The sequence below is a fragment of the Nuphar pumila genome, chromosome 7 (genome assembly GCF_984573655.1).
Source record: "Nuphar pumila chromosome 7, dmNupPumi1.hap1.1, whole genome shotgun sequence".
Lineage (NCBI taxonomy): Eukaryota > Viridiplantae > Streptophyta > Magnoliopsida > Nymphaeales > Nymphaeaceae > Nuphar > Nuphar pumila.
In genome coordinates this window covers 19,247,743-19,254,086 of record NC_143255.1, presented here as the reverse complement: position 1 = coordinate 19,254,086, position 6,344 = coordinate 19,247,743, and positions in this window count along the sequence as shown.

The following is a 6,344-nucleotide window of genomic DNA, read 5'->3' as shown; positions in this document are numbered from 1 at the left end:
AAGGATATTAGTTCCTCGTCAGTAGAAACGAGAATGGGAAAACTATGTCTGAGTGAATATTTTCAGTGTTGTGTATATGACTCCATTCTTTCTTTTAATCCAGAATCATGGCATCCCAATGCGTCCAAAACTGGATCTCCATTCCTTAAACACAAGTGACATTGGCATAGATTCTGCACATACTAAACAAGAAAAACTTAAAAATTAGAAAATAGAAAAAACTAAAAACATTAAAATCCTTGAAAAAAAAATTCTCTGTCCATTCTTGAAAAAGAAATATTTGTAAATACTGCCAATTATTACTTAAAAAATCTAAAAATGATAAATAGTGAAAATCAATAAAAAATGCGAATTCAAAAAATCTCAAAAACATTGTAAAAAAAAAGACAATTCCAACAACATTGAAAAAGAAGAAACTTTCAATAACATGGGAAAAGAGAAACCCCTAAAAACTGAAAAATCTAAGGAAAATCCAAAAAGTAAAAAATTGAAAGAAACCAATGGTTTAGAGCTTTTCGATCAACCCAAGGACTACTCCGAGGATTTGGCCCGACACAGGAGAGGTAGATGAAGACATTACCAAACTCCTAGTGTTTCATAAGATTTTTGAGAAATAGGAAAACCCTTCACCCACTTCACCCTTAGTAGGTGGGAAGAGTAAAGAGGTCAATCTAGGGACCCTAGAAGATGCCAAGATTGTCAAAATAGGGTCCTTGCCTAGAACCAGAATAGAAGGATAGATTGGTTGAGTTCTTGAAATAATATTATGATGTGTTCTCCTGGTCATTCAAAGACATGTCGGGTTTAGATCTAGCATTGGTTGAACACCTCTTAATATTATATCTTGAAGCAAAACCAATAAAACATAAACTTAGGAAGGTTGATCAATGAGTAGAGTTACAAGTCAAGGAAAACCTATAGGATCTTCTTAAGGTAGGGTTAATCCAACCTATACATTATCTCGAATGGTTAACAAACATCGTAGCAATCTTCAAATACAATGGGAAAGTCAGGGTCTACATTGATTTTTGTAATTTGAACAAAGCTGCCCCAAACAATGATTTCCCTTTACCTAACATCAACCTTCTAGTCAATAGTATCGCTGCGCATGGCATGTTCTCCTTCATGGATGGTTTCTCCTAGTATAAACAAATTAAGTTGGTCAACCCATACCAACCCAAAATCACGTTTACTATCCCTTCATGAACCTTTTGTTACACTATGATGCCCTTCGGATTCAAGAACGTTGAGGCAAATGATCAGCAGGCCATGATAGTGATAGTTCATAATCAGATCCATGATTGTCTAGAGGTTTATGTTGATGACATTTTCACCAAATCTAGGACCAAGGCGGATCATTTATAGTGTCTCTTTAGAGTCTTTGATAGTTTTCATTAGTACCGATTGGGGAATCCTCAAAAATGTATCTTTGGAGTAGAGTCTAGCAAACTTTGCTTTTATACTTCTCAAATTCATGGTTATCAAGAAGGGTATAGAGATAGACCCTACAAAGATATTGAGATGTCAACTACCTCTTGTAGGAAAACCTTTGCTTTTATACTTCTCAGTAAGTCAGGTGGCCTTAGGCAGCTCCTATCTAATACGAAGAAGATGGAAAAATGAAACATGTTATTTATTATATCAACAAAACATGTATATAATATGAGAGAAGGTATTCTAAATTGGAGAAAACATATTTAGCACTCATTTAGGCAATGCAAAAACTTCGACATTATATGCTAGCATGTGAAGATAAAATTATCTCTTGGCTGGATCCGATCAAATACCTTTTCGAGAAGCTAGTTTTAACTAGCAGGATTGCGAGATGACAAGTTATGTTAATGGAATTTGATCTCATGTATGTTCCACCAAAATTGATCAAAGGATTAACAAACCTCCCTTTAGAGGACAAAACTGAAATAAAAGATGATTTTTCTGAGATATCTTGGCTTTTGAAGAAAAAGAAGATATCTAGGAGTTATATTTGATGGATCCAAAAATGTCAATGGATCAGAGATTGAAATTGGGATTATTACCTCAGAAAAAGAACAGATCTCATATGCTTTGAAGCTTCATTTTTCGTATACTCATGATGTTGAATACAAATCTTTCATCTCAGAATTAAAGATTCTAATTTTTCCATGCTTGTAATTAAGAAAGTTACTCGAGAATGGTAGACATAACAAAGAAAACTAATCTCATATAATGAATTGGTATTGGATTTTGTCAAATTCATGCTCATTCTCTTGTACTACAAGAGAAAATAATCAACTTTCATATGGATTGGCCAATCTTGCTTCTGTTCACAAAATGGGGCATGACCAAAAATATTGATCTTTTATCATTGGAAAAATAGAGAGGCCAACCTGCGAAGAGAGGAAAGAAGTAGATCCAGAAGAAAAGATCGAGAAAGTAAATAGAACAAAACTTGATAATGGGAAACCATGGTTTTATGATATTAAAAATTTCTTGGAAAAGAGAGTTTTCATCAGAAGCTGCTTTTGGAGATAAAAAGCAATTGAGAGAAATGACAACTAGATACTTTATGTTGTAAGGAATTCTCTATAAAAAAAGGGTATAGCCATGAGCTTCTGATGTACTTGGATGGGGATGAGGCTCAACTTGTGCCGAAAGAATGCTACAATGGTATCTATAGAGGACACAATGGCTCTCGTATTATGACAAAGAAGATCCTTTGTGCATGGTACTATTGGTTAACCTTAGAGTCTGACTATTATGATTATGACAAATGATGTCCTGATTGCCAAATTCATGGCAATGCCATTCATGTGTTTTCTTTTGCACTACACTCAGTCGTGTCTCCAAAGCCTTTTTATATGTGAGCCTTCGATGTCATAGGACTCATACATCCTATTGCATTGAATGGACATATGTACATTCTAGTGGCTACCAAGCACTTTACTAAATGGGCAAAGGTTGTCTTGTTAGCTAACGTCAAAGGTCAACATGCGGCATCCTTTATTCACAAAAACCTTTTATCATTTTGGTATTCCAAAAGACCTAGTTTTTTATAACTACACTCATTTCAAATATGAGAAGGTTGTAAAAGTTTGTAAAAAGTTGAGCATTACTCAACATTTTTCAAGTCATTACCCTCAAGGTAACAAATAAACAAAAGCCATAAATAAAACAATCATTCATATTATTAAGAAAGGTCATGACTGGCATGAGAAGTTGCATAATGCTCTTTGGGCATATTAGACTACGATTTGTACTCTTATTAATGCTATGTCATTTGAGTTGGTGTACAGAGTAGAGGTTGTGTTGCCCTTACATGTGCAATTACCATCTCTTAAGATTGATGTTGCATTAAAGCTTCCTCTTATGACCCAACAAGAGCTTCGACTTGACGAGCTCAACCTGCTAGATGAGATGAGGCTAAATATTGTAGAGCATGTTGAAGGATATAGGAGAAGGATAGGGCAATATTATGCAAAGTTTGTGACCGATCGATTATTCAAGATTGGAGAGTTAGTCCTTAGAAAGATTCAACATATTGGCTCACATCCTTTAAGGAAGTGGAAACCAAATTGGGAAGGATCATTTGTCATTAAACAAGTCTTGCCCGACAACTCCTATCGACTCATCAATGACGATGGAGTTGAATTACTTGACCCAGTTAATGCAAAGAATTTAAAGAAATTTTATCCTTAAACCAAGAGCAGGCTGTTTTCAAAAGTCTCTTGAAAAGTAATCCCAAGTTTTATAGAGAGAAGCTTTATCCTCTTAATTCAAGAAGTAATGATCTTTAAATCCAATCAGTTCTCTCAAAATTTGAATGAATAAGATCTTTTTTATTTCGAAGAATTTATCTGGAGGTGGAGAGCCTTAATCTAACCAGATCGGTTGAAAAGATTAAAATGACAAAGTTAGTGGAGTTCAAGGGAAACCTTAGGGTAATTAGTTGACTAGGGAATCCACAAGTGAATAACTCTATATATTAGATAAATAAAATAATTATTCAAGGAAGCTTAATCCTGAATGCATCAGGTGCGAGGATAAAAAAAGTAAGATGAGTGAGTGAAAAAAGAGAGAAGAATAAGCACAAAAAATTGAGAGAGAAGAGAAAAAGAAAAACAAAGAAAGAGAATGATAAATCATTTATAAAAATTCTAATAAGCAGACAAATGCACCAAGCACAAAATAAGAACAAGAGGTGCACATAGGACAAGACCCAACCCGGGTAGAATCCTATCATGGTATTTAAGGTTAGATCTAAAAAGAGAGCCAAGTCTCAGCTTGGTTAGGCTACCATGAAGGTAGGGATTGAATTAGCAAACAAAATGCATAAAGCAACGAAAAGGATGACAAGGCATGAAAAGTGCACTTAGTTAAAGACCCATGATAGGTTTTATCATGGGGGTGAAGGTTGGATTTAAACGCCAAGTCTCAACCTGGATAAGACACCATGAGGGTAGAGGTTGGACTAGAATATTGTGTGCTAAGAGAAAACCAACTTTGATCTCTCGAGTACATGGCGTGGTGGGTTAGGCTCCGGTCACGTATTCATGCGAAGTGAAGGTTGGGTAGTGAGTGGCATCGCCATTGCACTTAAAGGCGATGACAGTGAGAATAAAGTTTTTTGAATATTAAGACAACAAGAAGAACTGTTTTATCTCTTGAATATAGAGAACTATTCATCTTAAAGAGTTTTGAGTTAACTAAAGGTTCTAAAGGTTTTAACTGGGGCATCACTAATTTAATATTTTTGGCTTTAAATTGAGAATATTGAAAGGTTAAGATTCTGAGATGTTGAGTGAATTCTTGAATCCAAAATCATTCTTGAAAAGAGAAAAGAAGGAAGAATTGTTTGAATTCAAAGATCATATTGAAAAAGAGATAGGATGATCCACCTCAAGCAAGACAAGGGATGCAATTTTTGCACAACACTCGCAAATTCGAAAAGATTTTTTGAAAGCTTCAAAGACAAGTTTATGACAAATTCAATCTTGAATAATAATTTGATTTTGGTTTCTAATCATCTCAAGCCAAGGGTGATCTACTCAAGATTTTCTTTTGAATGATTTGCTTCTACAAGTGGTTGAGCTTGAGAGGTTTTTCAAGAAAATGATCTTTAGAGAATGAGGGTAATGGTTGCAAAATGGTTTCCTTCATAAAAAGCATAAAACTTAGAAAACCTAAAAAAAATCAAGTTTGCTGGTACATTGCATCTTCGTGAACACCATTTTCAAAAGATTTTCTTTCTTGGATTTCAAAAGAATGCTTGTTTTCTTCTTGACTAAGGTTTAAGGAAACCTTTATCTTTTTTTCATAGCCAACCTTGATTTGGAGTGACTTGAGTTCTTAAAACTCGTTCTTCCTGAAAGCCATCATGCATTCTATGTCTACTACATATGCATTCTTTGTGATCTTGTGATTCTGCGTTGTTCCAATATAGCATTTTTGCTGCATGTACTCTTTTATAGTACCTTACCTCATTGTCCTATCTAGGATAGAGGCCCTTTATGCATGTAGCAATTGAAAAAAATGGAAAAACAAAAATCCTAAAAAGTATAAAATTTCAACAAAAAAAATGAAAAAGTTGACAAAGAAATAAAAATCAGAAATTTATGCAGATAAAAGACCTAAAAACAAAAGAAAGGTTTGTAAATAATTGGAATAAAACCCCATGTACATAAGTCTTTTCTTAGAACAAAATCAGAAAAGAAAAAAGAGGTAATAAAGTTAAGGAGAGACAATGAATCAAAATGCTTTAAGTGATCTATCATACATTTATGTAAAATGTATACAAGTTCATGTTTATATATGTCTCAACTCATTTTCTCATTAACTCTCTCACGAGCATTATTGTTGAGTGTTGGGATTCTTCTTATTGAAGAAGAAATGTAGGATGTGAGTGTCACTACTGAAAACCATATTTCTCAACGGAGCATAGGCCTAAGAATGATTATGAAGGCCTAGAGGAACATTAATGAGAGCCTAAAGGCCTTTGAGTCAATGTTTCTTGCGTGTCACCCCTGTTTGGCTAATAATGGATGGTGAAGTGAGACCCAACTAACTTTTAGAGGCCTAGATAGGATATCCCATGAGATGTCTGATTCCTTGAGAGCGTTCGTGATTCTTTTTTATAGATCCCAACCATTTTTTTCTTTCTAGGTATAGGTGCTTTGTTAGAACATGCTCATATAATCATTTTCTTTTTGGTTGGATTCTATAGCTGAGCATGTGTAGAGATTCTCGTTGGTAGAACCTAGTCCCTATAGAGGTAGGCGAGATTGGGGCCCAAAAGTTTTTCAAAATAGCCATGATCACATAAGGCCCTAAGATTTCATAAATTAGAAATCTTCAACTCTAGGTTAGTG